Genomic DNA, 16,582 nt, shown 5'->3' with positions numbered 1-16,582 from the left:
ATATTTCCCCCCCACGAACACACCTTTACTTTTTTCTTCTTTCTAAAAGAGGCACTTAAATCATCCCAATGAATAATAAGGATGCTTGCCAACCCAATTTATGGCAATTTCCATTTCAGTCCCAATATTGTCCTCAAACATACTTTTCCCTTTATCTGTGGAATGGCCTGTTCTGCACAGCACCTTAAATAGAAAGTGCTATGCCAGCTAAATGCTGCCTTTCAACTATTACAATAAATATCTGACAGTGAGGAAAATAAGAAAAGAGGCAGGCGGGGACTGATCTGCTTTGTCACACGCTCCTGCCTTGGCACCCGAAGCTGTGTCAGTCCATTAGCTGCTCTTAATTTCCTTGTTCTTCATGGCAAAGGTGGCCATAATTGGTGGAGCTGCTAGAAATATCACATAAATGGGGTGATTCACACTCAGAACTGTCACTGTAATAAAATCCCATTTAGAAAATGTCCCCATCACCCGAGGGAAAAAGCAGGCTCCAGAGGCTGTCCTCCCCCTGTTTGCTCCTGTAGGGATGAGTGACCCATCAGCACCAGCCAGGAGAACAGAGCTGTCCATCTCTGGAGGCTGGTCAGAATCTGAAAGGGACATCAACTCTGATAGCCTATAATCAGTTCAGACACAACAGCTCTTATTTTGATTTTTTTTGTGGGACTTTTCAGACTGGACAGAAGCCAAGGAAACAGAGATAAATATAAAACAGAAAGGCCCCTGTTGCTATTATCAGTATCATTAATGTGTGTGTGCTTGAGGAAGTGATAGATGTGAAAAGAAATAAGCAGAGCTGCCTTGGGGAGACTTGGCACAGCAGGAGCCTGTTCACTTTACTCAGCAGTGCTCTCAGATCCAGACCTCACAGACAGACTCTCAAACTCATCTTTTCACCGGTGAGATGGAAAGAATTGGAGGGACACCTTAACTGGAGCATGGTACAGCCCTTTAAAACATAAGGAATACATCTCAAGTTTTGAGTCTCAGAAGCAGGAGTTTTAATTTTGAATACATTCCAAGTTTCATATGGAAAACATCCTAATTATTTACTTTTGGACAAATCTTTTGGTTGCACTCTCAGGAACCCTTCTATACTTATAACCTAGATGTTGAAACCACCCCTTCTCCCCTGTCCTCCCCACCTTGCCCCCAACTGGTCTATTCTAAATTCCATGGTTCTTGGGCAAAAATGCAGCTCATTTTTAACAACAACCCCTGTCACTCTGTAATAAATTTCCAGCAACCAGTGAGAACAAGCTGCACAGGTATCTCCAAGCATTTTCAGTGAATTGAGTAGACCTCTTCAGCGTGCCAGGATTAATCCCAACCTGAGCCTGGGGATGGATGTCCAGGTCCTTGCCCATCTTCTGACCTTATTTTGCCCAATTTTGCCCCGAAGCACGATACAAAACCCACCAGCAGATCAGGGTATGCTGCTGTGAATTCTGAGCATGCACTGAGTCCTTCTTAAGAGGATAACAAGGAGGATTTGTGGTCAAGGGTTTGGTGTTTCCTTTTGGACCAGGCTGGTTAGGGAAGGCTTGTCACTGAAAGGGCTGGATTAGGAGTGTTTTGCAGCTGTGCTTTCTAAAATATTTACTCAGTGTCCACTGGAGCAGTTTGCAAAGCCATCAGCACTCGCTCTAATCTTCCTGAGCAGCCTGAGTGAGCAGTGAAATGAAAGACTTGAGCAAAGCCCTCAAATATCTGGTGAGATTAATCTTGTCAATTATAAACACCTCTTGACTCTGAAGTGGGTTGGGATGGGGAATTTGAGACTGGTGTCCTTTTTTGACAGACCCACAAAAGCCAATTCCCCCAGTTGTCACAGAAGAAGAGAAAAGCTGCCTGGATGACATGGTAGGAAAACTTGTAATGTTAGGGAGGAACACAGCCTGCAGACCTGGGGTGGGGAGAGGCACAATGGGTTTGGTAGCTCTCCACTCAAGCAGGAGCTGCTTCAGTGAGGAACAGCTCTCCTGGAAAGCAGAACATACAGGTAAGGTCTGTGATCTCCCAAAGGCTCCTACCTGCTCCTCATCCAGGGGGTTTTGTGGGGGTGTGTATGGACAATGACATTTTCTTGGTTACAGAAGAAGACAGATGAGGAATATCCTGCCCATAGCCCAAAGGCTAATGCAATAACCTTAGGACTTGTGCTCTATTTTTTAACCCTCTAGTGAGATAGGTCTTGTTACAGCCTTGCCAACCCACCGAGTGTCTGGAACTCGTCTCCAAGCAGGAGCAAGGCTAATTACCCAGGACACCAGGTCCAGAGAAATGAGGAACACAGACTCCAGACCAGCAGGTCAATCCAGCCAAGCACTTGAACACACAGAACCAGATCTCATCAATCCAACAGACCCCAAACATTACAAGTTAAGGATGTGCAGAAGTGCTTTGTCATACAGGGGCATTGTGATCAGGGAATGTCATCTGACCCAACCATCTCTATCAACCTGACACTTGGGTGCCTCCTTCTTCCCTCACAGCCTTGCAAGACACAGTAAATTAAGAAGTCAGAGCAACACCAGGGAGTGAAAAGCACTGCAGTGAATCACGAGAGCAGCCCCTGGCTCCCAGCATTGCCTGCAGCAGACAAATCAGTACCTCAACATCTCTCAAGCAGCATCCTGAACTGGGGCTGTCAGCACAGCCCAAACAGTTGGTGCCAGCTATTGTGATAGCTGGAATGAGCCAAGCAAAGCAGGAATCTGGCTTGAAACCAAGCACAGGTTCTGAAGATTAAGACATTTTAGCTAATGAGGAGGTGTAGCAGAGTGAGCAGGAGAAAGATACAGAAGCAGTAGAATGGAAAAAAGGCAGTGGGATGTGAGCCTTCACGGGAATTCACAACAGGACAAGCTGTGGTAGTTTTTGTGTTCTGTTCTGAAGGGCCTCAGCAGGAGCAGGCAGCAGAGGGAAACTCTCCTTTGCAGCACTGTTGACCTCCCTTCCATGAAATATCCCCCTTTTTGCCAGGGTGCCTCTGGCTGGAGCACTGTAGTTCATTTGTGCCTCCTTTGCAAATCATTATGTCTTTGTGATGGCCTGAGTCAAATAAGGAGTGTCACACTAGGAATAATCCCATTTCTCTGCAGGATGAGACATCTAAACAACGCAGTTGGGTCCCACTGACTCTGTGTGCAAATTTTTTTAAGTAGTTCTAAAATATTTGTGACTTTAGCACCCCCTTGTCCTATGCAAGGGGTAACTGCCATCACAAGTGGTGTCACTGATGCTCTACTTCTTTTGGCTCTGAGCAGCACACACACAGAAGCAGCTCCCCAAAACCTCACTAACTGAAACATCTCCTCCAAAGGAGTTTTCTCCTTTTGACAAACTTATAAGATATAACTGAGTTTTACTCACAGAGTTGCCTGTCCCTCCCATTTTAAAAGCAAATTGCTCTTCAGGGCTGCTAGGAAGTAGCAGATGAAGAGGACAGTGATGGATGATGCACTACAAAACACATTCCAGCACAGAACCTTTGCTCCCCTGCTCCCCTCCCACCCCAGCACAGTGTGCAGTAATCCACAGCAGGTCTTTGTGCAGCCTGAGTTTTCTGCTGGCTCTCACTGCCTTTTACAGTATTTCTGCTACAGAAGACAAGCATGGCTTCAGGATACAGGCAAGTAGAAGAAATAGAATATTATGGAGTAATTGAAGCTGGAAGGACCTCTGCGGGTCAGCTGGTACCGCCCCTGACTCAAAGCAAGGCCAGCTTCAAAGTTACATGAGATAAACTGGCAATAGTGATTATTTAGGACCCCTGTGGTCTGTTTGCATAAAGTCAGCTCAGGCTGGCTTGTTTTATTCTGCCCTTAGCCTTGCTGAAGTCAGAGCGCCTCTTCATCCCAGAGGGCTCCTTCTTCCCTCTAAGCCGAGACACTCTCAACTCCAAAGGAACATCATTTCCTAAAGGTCTCCAAATTTAGAGAGTCTGTTCAGAGCAGGAAAAAAAAAAAAAAAAAAGAAAAAAGCACCAACAAAGGGAGGAAGACTCAGCCAAAGCCAGCAGGCAGGACCAGACTAGAATCAAGACTTTGTACAACTCCCAGTTTGCCACCAGCTCAGCACATATCCTTCTCTGCCAGCAACACCCAGCTCCAAAGAACACCAACATTCCAGCAGGGAGAGTCTTTCCCCTGACCAGAAAGCCCACAAAAACTGTAATTGTGTTTCCTCTGGCTGTAGTTTTTGGTCTCCACCAGCTCAGGGCAGACCAGAACAAGGCACTCCCTGATGAGGTCTGTGCCCAACTGCAAGGCTCCCCTCACTGCTGGCAGCACTCGGTGCCTCCCCCTTCACAGGAAAGGAGATAATCTAATTAGCACCTGAAAACAGCAGAAATGAGGTCACTTGCTTCCTGTGTAAAGCTTAATTTTGTATAATTTATTTTTTACATTTTCTAATTGAATGAATATTAATTAACTGGAGTTTAATGCAGAAGATGAAGACATTAAACTCTCATTAACAAACACTGAGTCCTATTCATCCCCAAACACTTCACATCTGCAGCATTAAGTTATCAAAGGAAAAATCTGCTATGATTTATGTCATTTTTTGGTGGAAAAAGGGAGGCAATAAACCTGCTTTATCAGCTAATTATCTGCAGGGTGGCACACGGCTCTGTGGGCACCCAGGGATGGCACGTGGGTCCCAGTGAGGCACCAGCAGGCAAAGCCATGTGGTTTTCTTGCCTGCAGCACCATCCATGGAGCTCCAAACGAGCTGGAACATGGATCTGGGAAACAAACCAGGCCACTGGTGGCATTCCATGGAACTCATTGGAATGGGCTCTGGGGAGGTGAACACAGCAAGGTTTCAGAGCTGGTGGGAGCTGAAGGTGTCAGAGCTGTGCATCATCTCTGCCACAGGCACTGAGCCTCACTGGAGGGCTGGGAACAAGAAACTTTGCTGGGCTTAGCCTAGGGAATTGGAGGAGGCTTTATTTGTTATTCCACAAGTTATTATTTCCCGATGTTATTATTCACAAATGTTGTTATTAGCCAAGTGAACCACCCATTCATAAGGCACAGGGTTGTTTCTCCTCCAGCATGAGGATGATGAGGGACAGTAACTCTTTTCCCGCTGGCAGAAGGTTCCTCCTGCCTGCTAAATCAGCTGCAGGTGTTATGGCCAGAGCTCCTGAGCAGGGAAATCAGCCCAGGCTGCTGGCAGAGACTCCCACAGCTCCCCCAGTTTCTCGTGAAGGGAGATGTGTCAGATCCTTCACTGGTTCAATTTGCTTTAAACACAAACACTGGGAGATGTCGCTGTATTTCAGAAAGTGGAGCATAGATGAAATGTACTAAAAGTGTCCCAAAAAGTTATTCAGTGATTTTTAAAGGTGTTTCTTCCTTGTCATGTCATTTATAATTTAATTAGTGGCAGGTTGTCGTGCAATAACTATAAACTATAGATTTATGCACTGGAGAAAAATAGCAACTTCATTCTTAAAGCAGCAGAGCTTGCTCCCCCTGAGCTGGTGGAGTTGCCATCTGCTGATGGTTCCCTGGAATGTCACCTGTTCTGTTAAGGATATTTATATAAATGAAACTGTGTATCTTCATCACTTCCCCCCCTCACTATGATTTATTCCAGCAGGTTTTACATTTCAATAGCGTTTTCATTTCTCCAATAGAAATCTTTTGTGGATGTGAAACCTGATTTTATATCTGCAAGTAGATGTTACAGTAAAAAAGTGGCAACAGCAATCAACTATAAATCATGGAAATGGCCTAGAGAAGTAAGTGTGAGAACCAAAACAAGAGGTGACAGTGGAGACATTTAAAAGCTCAGAGAGAAAAACAAGTCTTGTGAAGCCTTTTCCACATCAACAAGAATTCAGTGAGCTGGTGGAGAGGCAAGGAAGGGAAATCTGGAAATGTGGTAAAAAAACCAAAGCAAAGGCAGACCAGCCTTTGTGCCCTGCCAGCACAGGGCAGTTGAGGCAGAAAATGGAGCTGCTGATAACAAATAGGAGGCTGGCACACGAACAATATCCTGCCCTGACACTGGGAAACCTGAAAAAGCAAAACTCCTCTGCTGCACTGCTTTGGGGAGGACAAAACACAGAAGTGATTTAACCAGACTTGGTTTCACTGATGGAACTGTCGTCAAACCCCAGCTCCTGAGAAATACAACCAGCACTAACACACAGTGGGAGCCCTGAGGGCAGAGCAGGCTGAAAACATCCAAATCCTGGAGGGATTGATTTTCCTCAGTGTGGACACACCAAGAAAAGCCAAAGGCACTTTTAGACACCAAAACCACACTTTATTTGAACTCAACCTGGAATTTTTAGAATTGGAGTGAGCTTAAAATAAGTTGGACATTGGCTTCCTTAAGGCTCGCTCACTGTCAGGAGCTTTCTCAGCTGCTGCCCACTCCACTCACAGCAGCTGTGTCCTGAGCACAGTCCCTGCAGCATTTGGGCTCCTCTCACTCATGGCAAGCCCTGTTGCCTTAGTGGACAGTACAGCTTTCATTGGAAAAGAATTAAATTTAGCATTAAACTCAGAAAAATTATCCCTTCTTGGTTAAAATGAAAAAGTCTGACCAACTGAAAACATTTATTGAAAGGCATCTAAAAGATGACACCAGGGGACATCTCCCCCTGAATGTGTTTTCCCTGGAGGATGTTTCCCATTAAGCAGAACACCCAGCACCAGCTCCCCCTGCTCTGTTCCCAGTGCTGTGACACCTCACAGAGCAGTGGCTCCCCCACCTCTCTCTGCTTGGCTTTAATGAAATATGAACAGCCTGAAAAGAGCACGTTAGCTCTGGCAACGCAATCCCTGCTCCTAAAAATCACATCAAAGTGACTGTGCACTTGGCCTTGCCATCCCCTGCCTGGATGCAAACACAGGCTGGTGCTTCCCTGTGTCAGGATTTCACAGGACACCTCAAGGATGTTGCTGCTGAACTGAAAGGCAGCGAGGAAAATAAAAAAAAAAAAAAATAAGGATGTTCACTGCTGTAGTCTCACAAAGGCAATTGTATGATTCAAGGACTCACTGAAGGTCAGCTGCTGTGAAAAAGACCTGCTAGGAAAAGCAAGCTAAAATCCCATCATTAAATGGACAATTTGCCACCTACAAAGCTCCCAGCCCACTCTGGACTTTGGTGATAAATGTGCAGGATTGTGATAAGAGATAGAGGTTTGTGGTCTTCAGGACATGGGAGATCCTCCAAGAGCCAGTGTCAAGCAGACTTTTATTTCCGTGGGTGGATGAGTGGTGTGGAGCAGGGCCAGCAAAGGAGCCAGCAAGTCCCTCAGGACTGGAGGGCAGAGAGGAAAGGGATAATAAGAAATTTGCTGTGTGCAACCAAAGGATGCACAGATCTCCTCTGGTGAAAAAAACAGGGGTTGGAAGGACTTTGACAAAGCCTGTGAAAGCAGAGCAGGGGATGAACCCAAGGCAGTGAAAACACCCTTGATGGGTGTGAATGTATGACATTGTACCTGGTGTCAGTGCTGCACCAGAAGTGGAATTATTGCAAGAGAAAAAAAGGTTTTTTTTATATGGGGATTATAATTCTGGGGAAAAATTTTTTTTTAAAGACAAATTGAACATGTGGTCTTTTTTAAAACAGGGTTTAATAAAGCACTTCTGCAGCTGAGTCGTCAAGAGATGAAAAGAAATTCTGAAAATCAAGATTCAATTCAAATGACAGAGTAAACCCAGTTTCATGTCTTCACAGGAAACTTTTGTCTTTCACCAGAAGGAGGGGGAGTTGTGAAAATTTTCCTATGGTCTCTGCCATTAAAATGGAGTATTAAAAAAAAAGAATTAACAGCACTTCTGTTAATCATGACACCTTGAGTGTTTCCTTCTCTCATTTTGTTTTTTCATAGTACATCTCTTTGCCTCTAAATTTCATCTGTTTTTTCTGCCTGGGTTGTAAACTCTTCACAGCAGGGACTGTTTTCTTATAATGCATTTGTCCAGCACCTCAAATGTTGTGAACATAATGTGATGTGAATAATATATGACACTCCTCTCCTGAGCAAAAGATGAAACTCAGAAGCAAAACCAGATGATGATGGCTTTGTGATAGTGAAACAAAATTCAAGACAAACTTCACTGCAGCATGAGGTCTCCATTGTGGCTCATGAAAGTAAAAGCCAAATGGGCTTGACTGTAACAGAGATGAGCTCTAAATCATTGCAGGCTATGCAATTGCTGCACATAATGCTCCTAAAAAACCCAACCCAAGCTCTCCTCCATCTAAAAGTGGAGTTCAGAATTTTATTGGAGTTACCTCCTGCCAAGAATAGCAGAGAGCAGCCTGCACACAGCATCTGCTCACAGAGAAGAGAGCAAAAACATCTGGGAGCAGGAGCTCACACCTCCGCCTGCCTCACCTGTGATAATCCCCCGCAAAGGAGGAGATAACACAGGTTTTATAGGAATGTCTCTATCCCTGGAAATAGGATTTCATCTAAGGCACCACATTCTGAGGAAAACCAAGGGAAACTTCACCTCTGTGGGTTTTTCTCTGTTCCCATCTCACACCCAGCTCCTTGTGCCTTTCCCCCATCTTCATGGCTCCTCTTGTGTGAGGTCTCCTCCATCATGAGCAGCCAGTCTGGGTCTCCAAACCTCTGTTACCTTTTAAGAGAGCAAAGTGCCTCCAAGAATCAGGAGAGGTACTGCTCCATCTTCCCCTTACTAGAAACAGCCTTGCTCCTGCTCCGACAAACTCCCACCTTGCTGTGCAGCCTATCCCTTTGTGTCTAGAGGGGAACACAGGTGAGGCAGACTCAGAGATGTCTGTCTCATTGAGACAGTGACAGCTGTAGATATGGCAGAATTTTTGACAAAAGATGGAGGACAAACCAGATCTCCAAATGCAGCAGGGAGAGCTGTCATTTAGCAAGGATAAATGACTCCATGATACCTTAAATCTGTCCTGTTGTCTAATTCTGGAAAAAAACCCTGATGACAGCTGTTCTAGAATCAGCGTTTGGAAATATACAACAAAAGGAAAAAGCTTTATTAACACTGGAAATGTACTCTTAGCTTGGATTTCCTTTTCAGCACCCAGCTTGTTCATCTCACAGCTCAATGAACAGTTACCAGCACATATTTCTTTTGTTCCAGCAGCAAGTCCAGTTACTTTGGTTTCTGCTAACTGCAGACAGATGAGAGTCAGCCTTCCTGGGGAGATGGGAGGGGGAGAGGGGAGCAGGGCTGCAGGAAGAGGATGAGAGGACGAGGTCTCAGAGGAGAACATTGATGAGTTACAGCTTGGACTTGGAGGTGCTTTTGAGCCCAATGCTGCAGCTTTTCTGTTCTTTGTGCATTATGTGATCCTTTCTGCATTCAGGTGTTTCTAAACCAAGCCAATCCCTCAGCATTCAGTAAGGTTGCAGAGCATTGTGTCAATACCTGAATTTTGGAATACTGCTGTGGGTTTCATATTCTGAGCCTGACATGTTTCCCTTTAATAGCCCAACCCAGCCTCCTTTCTGGAGACCAGGAAACATCCTTGTCCAGTTGTGCATAAGCACACCCCCCATAATAAAAATTTCAGATTCCCCAAGTAAAAATCAAGTCAATATTCTGTAAATAAACAAGAGGTTCCAGCTGCAAATTACGGCTGTAAGTAAAAAGTTCACAGCTGAAGTAAAGATGTGAGGGCAGACACTTGTACTACCCGTATTCCCTAATAATTGTATTTTGTTTTTATCTTCCATCCTTTGCCACAATGTCCTGTGTTACATGTGTGTTTGAGCAATGAGAACATGGAGAAATTACCCATCTAGTCAGGTGGAGGAGGAAGAGCAAGGCAAGTGTCCTGGAGGGTGGACTTTCAAATTCACCCCTTGTCTGGGATTGTTCCAGAATCACCAGACCTGGGGGAAATCTGCTTTGTCCCAGGGATGCCAGTTGTGGAATTAGGCTCTATCTTCAATTCTTAGGCAGAAAGAAAACCCAAAGGGTAGAAGATGACAAAAAGGACCAAGAGTCTGGGGTGCCTTCTTCTAGCAATAATGTAGATTTTTTTTTCAGTGCAAACTTTAATCAGTTTGACAAGAACTGCTTGCTGGACGCAAATGTGGGGTAAACACAGAAGATCTGAGCTGGCCTTGAAGGCATTCACAGGTGTAGTCATCCTCTGGCTCTGATCCTTTCTTCTAACCCTCCCTAATTTCCTGTCAAAACTTGTGCCTTCTGCACCCTGATCTGGGAGTGTTATTTATGGGAAAATATGAATGAACTTTTATTTTTAAATGACAGCTTCAGTTATGATCCACTGAACTATCTTCTCTTTGTCAACACAGTCTGCCTTTTCCTTTCACAGGCCAATTCTGTGTTTTTTCTGTCACTAAGCTGGGAAAGAGGTGGCTAATCTTCTGTTTTTGATCACTGAGCTGAAAGGATATGTTGCTACCACCCTACCCCTCTGTTACAGCGACCTTTGGCTGCAGTTCTGTGCAGATGATGGGATTCAGCCTCGTGTGGGAATTGGGAAAGTTAATATTTTTTCTAAACATTAATTCCTCACACATTTCCCCCAGGAAGAGAGAGAAAAAGGAAGAGGCACTTAGCATTCAGGAGTGAAAAAAAAAGATGAAATCTAATGAATTCTTTTCCCTCTCGGGGGTTAGAGAACAGTTCAACATTTCTGATTAAGGACAAGAGAAAGGTGGCCTTGTGCCATGGTGCTGCCCTTCTCACACAGGAGTGTTCAACATGCTGCAGGATAATCAAGAGAATAACAACAGCAGCAGCAGGCAAGAGCTTTGGACTTGTCATCTGACTGGGCTCCGTGCAGTTAGGTCTCAGTAAAGATGACTTGTTAAAAATCTAACTAACGTATCAAGGCTCATTGGGTTTCGCTAAGCTCCTACCTCTGTAATCACCATTTACCAAATTAGAATAGGGGGAAAATGAGCCACTTCATCTCTGTGTCATATAATGAACTTTTTTGTGTGTACCGGAGAGGGTGATTGCCGCTAGGTATAATTATTATAATAAAGATCAGTACAAACTCAAGTTAAAAAGGAATTGTAGTTATTGAGGCCACCAGTGCGACTCGAATGGAACCAGTCCCTGTGTCGTGCACAGATGAGTCCAATCCACTGATCTCAACCATTCTAACATCCCAGGAAAGCCAGAGCAATGATCCTGCCCAGTGTTTGCTCATCTGTCTAATGTAATTCAGATTATTGATTCTATTTGATGTGAAATCCACTGATTTCACTCAATGTAATCAAATCAATTAATCCCATCAGCTCCAGTCCAATCCATGTGCACAATCTAGTACATCTGACAGTGATCAGCTGGCAGGCACAGAACAAGACAGGCACAGAGATAAATAATAACAATCAATAGTTTTATAAATAACACCTACAGTGCACTGGGTGTTTTGCACACAGCTGTAAAAAGCAAGCAGCTTGATGTTCAGCCCATGAAATACATTCAGCCAATGCATTTTGCAGATACACCAAAATTAGTGACTGATTTGTGCATATTTTGGTTGGCTGAGGTGCCTTTTCCCAAGTTTTTAGGCTGTGGCTGGTTAGGGTAGCTCAAAATGGCCTTTGGGATGAATTTTGAAAATAACACTTATATCATTCATAAAGGACTTTGAGATGCACCTGTGAAAGGAACTGAGTAAAGTCAGCGCTATCCAGGTTCTCTTGCCCTTTAGCACTGATGAATATCTTCTTCCTCAGCATTAACAGGAAATCCTTTATTTCAGAACAGAACATTTCACAGATGAAGAGAGACCCGTGCTTCATAACAGACTCGAGGAGTTCATTGGAACATGCTGTGGATTTTTTTTCTAATTGAGGAGAGGAAAGCACCCACAGTTAAAGAGATTTGCCTCTCATCTGTCCACTGCTTCCTGGACATGTGAGACTCTTAAACACAAGCCCCATAACCAACAACGACAACAAAAAATCCTAGAGGAGCCTTTTAAAGTTGGTGCAGTCAGCAAAGTGTACTGTAGTGCTGCAAACTGGCCTGGCCCAAGACCCTGGCTCCACATACTGCTTAAACAATTCTTCTATATAAAATAGGGTCTCAATATAAAAAGAAGACAGAAGTAGACAGAATAGCCATGCTATAAACCAGCCACAATTCCATTAGAAGCCTGTTCTCTTGCTCCTTTCAGAGTATCTTTCCTTTAACTCCATGTTTAATGATATTATGTGCTGATAAAAGATCAGGGAGGTGGCAGCTGTACTCCAGCTTGTAATACTCAGAGGGTATTGATGCTGCTGCTCCTGGTATTCCATATGCTTCTTTCACGTTTGTTCCATGCTGCAGTGCTGGAGATATTTGAGGTTGACATCTCAGATAACCTACAAGAACGTGGGGAAAGAGAATCCTGTCCCTGTGCAATGCAGGAGAACAGGCCAGGTCCAGATGAGAGGCTCCCAAGGGACAGAAAATAAAATGAGGGCTGCATGGTTCAAATTTTCTCTTTGGCTCCACTGAAAAACCCTGGACTTGATAGATTTCTTTCTGATCCAGGACTCCCAAGTCACTGTTGTCCTTCAGTTCCTTTGTGTGTCCTTCAGTTTTTCTGTTTTACCCATGTGGACATGCAGCTTTTTTGCTCATGTTTTTTTAATTATATTTTATAATGAGGTCAAGAAATTATGTATTCTGGCCTTGATGGGAAGAGTGTCTCAGACTCATTGTTGCAAATTGTTGTGAATTAGGGTGATACCAATGCTAATTGTCTTTTCCTTGCTTCACTGACTCTTTAAATAATTGCCCTCCTCCTTGGCCACTTTTTTCCTTGCACCTCTGAGAAATTTGCACCTCAACTCTTATCAGTCTCCTTCCACCCAACCAATGTAAAGTACATTGTGGCCACTAAATCCAATTAATCCTCCCAGCACTCCCCAGTGAATAAAATTAGTTACATTTTCCAGCTGGGTGGTCAGGGGTGCAGGCAGCTTTCCCAGCAATGGCTGCATTATCTCTCCTCCTCTGAAAACCTGACCTGCCTCGTGAATAGTTGGGTCTTTGGAGAAATGAGTGACTTCAGCTGCAGGGAAACTCAGGGTGAGGGATGGGATTGGCATATCACAGGGAAAAAATAAGTGTTGTGGTCATGCCCAGCGCTGAGCTGAGTTTGACTGAGCAGTTCTGTCCCCTGTGAGGGCTGACAGGATCCATCCACATCCCATCTTCAAATGCACACAGAAAGCACCCACCTGCAAGGGCCAGCTCAAAAAAAAAAAAAAAAAACACAAAAGATTCCTTTTATCCATCACTCCTATTTTTATAATAATGTTGCTCTATCTTTTTCTGCAGGACTGCACGTCCTTTGCAAGATGAGTGGAAAGTGAGGTGTTGAGCTTTCATTCAAACAACTGGCTTTGCTCATTTCAGATCCTCAATATTGGATGCAATAGCTGCTTGCAAGTGAGCTGAAGGATTTTTTTTTCTCCTTAAAAATAAAAGTTAGTCCCCATGACCTGCAGACAACTTTCTCAGCTTCTGTGTCTTGAGTATATTGAAGTTTGATTTTTAAGAACTCTCCCAAGCGATTAGAAGTCATTGTGGGCTAATCAACCAAGAAATTTAAACATAAAGTTTGCTGAAATCTCTCCTTAAAGTACAGCTGGAGCATATTTCACTTTTATTGCTCTGAAATATTTACGTATATTTCAAGTACAAAGATCCAGATTCTCTACTGGCCCAAATCTAGGTGATGTTTCTGCCTTTATTAGGATACACAACTTGAGGGCTTGGCCCTCTGTTTTATGGTCTGTCCTCTTTTATCACAATATTCTCTATTTTGCACAAACCTTCCAGTGGATGAAAGGGATGGGAGATGGCTGAGTACAACCCAGTGAGGTTGCAGATACCCTGGGTGTGTTGTTATGTTATGATTACTTTTATGTTTGGAAAGCTGAGTGAACTAAATGCATGAACTCCAGAAAAGGAGAACTTTGGCTTTGGAGATATTTAACCTACTGGAACCCGTTCCAGTCTCACTGAATCAAATATGACTTTATAATGAATAAATGCTTGCAGGGTACATAACAGCTTCTGTGGTACAGCATGCAAAAAAAGGGAAAAGGTGCTTTTGATACCTTTGTGACAACTTTAATTCAAGGAAGGAATGCTCTGCATCATCCAGCACAAATTTCTAACTCAACCATGCACTGGACCATGCTGATAAAACAATTATATGGGAGTGTTCATGTGTGGAAACAGGACTGCTGAACAAAATCAGCAGAGGAATTTGACTGGCCTCGTGGAAGGTAGAAAAGTGTTGTTCCAGTTAATGCACTGCCCCGCTCGTGAGTTTATTAGCCTTTATGGGCAGGAAAAACAAAAATTAAGTGGGAACGCAATGTCCTGACAAGGCTGCCTTTCTGTTCTCCATCCCCCTGTGCACAGGTGGAATCACCCCATCCATGTGGAGCAGCTGTGCTCCAGGTGGATGTGCTTGTGGTGATGCTCAGGATTTTTGGGAACACGTGCACGTGGAGCACTGTCAGCCTCCAAAGGGCTTCATTTGTGTTGTTCATGCATTAAAAGATACCCCACTAACCTAGGAATAGTTCAGGGCATGCATAATTTATTGGTAGCCAAACCCCAAAGGGAACAGAAAGAAGATGGATGAGAGTTCTTTCCCAGCATTAGCATGGATTTGCTCAGTTGTTCCTGAAACATCCCATGAAGCCTTCATCTCAGCTAAACGCTTGGCTGCAGGCATGTGGGACACAGGAACACTGCACTACACATGCTACAATCCATAAAACATTTTCTGGTATTTGGAAACTAAATCCTATAGTTCAAAAGGCCAAAATCCACAAAACCTTCAATTTGTCAGGGGAAGACAAGCGGATGAGGCTGAGGCAATCAGCAGGTTCTCAGATTTCTGCCACAAAAGGAGAGAATTGGTTATTTATTTTGCTTCAGAAAGAGCAATTCTCATGTTTTAAATTAATCCTGCAATTAAATAATTGATCGGCCTGATCTTTGCTTTCCATCACCCCAAACAGACAGGTGCTCACAGATCTGTTCTCAGGAAAAACACAATATGAGTAAAGCAGAGCAGGGAGATCAGAAGAAGGTGCCACAAGCATCATCACCTCTGGCACCCAGCATGAAGTTCAGCAGGACCCTCCCGCTGGGACCCCACACACGGAGCATTGGGTGCCCTGATGTGGATTTGTCTCTGTGTGAGCTCTGCAAAGCAACAAGTGGTGAAGCTTGTGGAGAAATGGCAGCGAGACGACAGGGGGTGGATTACAACTGTGAACAGCAAGGGCTTTTCATTCGTTTCATCCTGCCAGACATGCTGTCCCTATTAAAAGCTAATGTTGGAAAATCATCTGTTTCTCTTAAGCTCTCTTTGAATCTGGTGACTGGAGCAGTAAATGTGGTTTGTGCAGTGGCTGGGGGGGATGAGCTCCTGCTGCTGTGGTCAGAGGGAAGGCCATGTGCTAATTGTTTACAAGCCCCCCCATAACCCAGTGCATTCATTTAAATAGGATTCCTTGTCCTCTCTGTTCGAGTGCTCTGTAGCTCAGGCTATCTCCTTGATAATCCTTTTTAGATTAGTGTCAGACCCCAGATGAAATCCTCGCTCATTCTCTTGCCACATTTACCAGGCTGATTTCCAGCACTGTTTCATATGGATTAGGCAGAGCAACTTAGTGCTCATATGTTTTTCAGTGCATCTCAGTACCTCATGAAATTACATTATAGATTCACTGTATAAATAGAAGACTGAACACAATTACAGTCCAAAAGCCCCAAAGCGCAGGACTAGAATCTCAAAGTAGATGTGACCAGATCTTGCTGTGTGCAAATATCTCAAAATAAATTGGTTGCACACTTGTGTATTTAATCTCTGTTTTCCAAATTTCCTTTTATTTTTATTTTACAGGAAAACAACCTTTTTTTCACAGCTGGGAAAAAAGAGGAGGGAAGGCAGGTGCACATTGCCATTATGGCCAGGTCAAACCAAGTGTGTCAGTGGTTCAACCCACCTAGGACATAAACCAAACTTCATATAGGTCGTTCAAAGTGAACTTCCCATTGCTTTTCAAGGTCATGGCATTTTAATCGCAGCTTTTATCACAACTGCCTCATAGAAGCCTAGAAAAAATTGGGTTGAAACGGATGTTTGGGTTGTATCATCCAACCAGCTCAAAGCAGGGTCAATTTTGAAATAAGTTCCGTCCACAGGAGGATTAAAGTGGCTGAAGTGCTGGAGACACAGGGTGAATCATCACTGGAGAGAGTCACTGAGCTTTTTATTGCTGGTAAATAGAAAAGGGTTGCAAAGGAAATGAATAATATTGGGGTGTGCATGCCTGAGCACACAGGAGGTCACACTACTGGTGGAAAACTGGGGTTTGTGTCCAGGCAGGATTGTGCTGACAGATCCATATGTTTGGACTGCTAATTGATATTTGAAATTCCATCGCTGAAGATCATTTGGCTTCCAGTTGTTGCTAGAAACACAGGCTTCTCCCATTGATGAATATAGCTCCCTGAGTGGAGATTAGCAGAGACAGCTATTGTTGGGCCTCTAGGTGAATGGATTACCCTTGATTTAATAAGAAGTAACAGGC

Source organism: Motacilla alba, chromosome 17, assembly GCF_015832195.1.
Source record: "Motacilla alba alba isolate MOTALB_02 chromosome 17, Motacilla_alba_V1.0_pri, whole genome shotgun sequence".
NCBI classification, from domain to species: domain Eukaryota; kingdom Metazoa; phylum Chordata; class Aves; order Passeriformes; family Motacillidae; genus Motacilla; species Motacilla alba.
Note: the sequence above shows the minus strand (reverse complement) of the source record.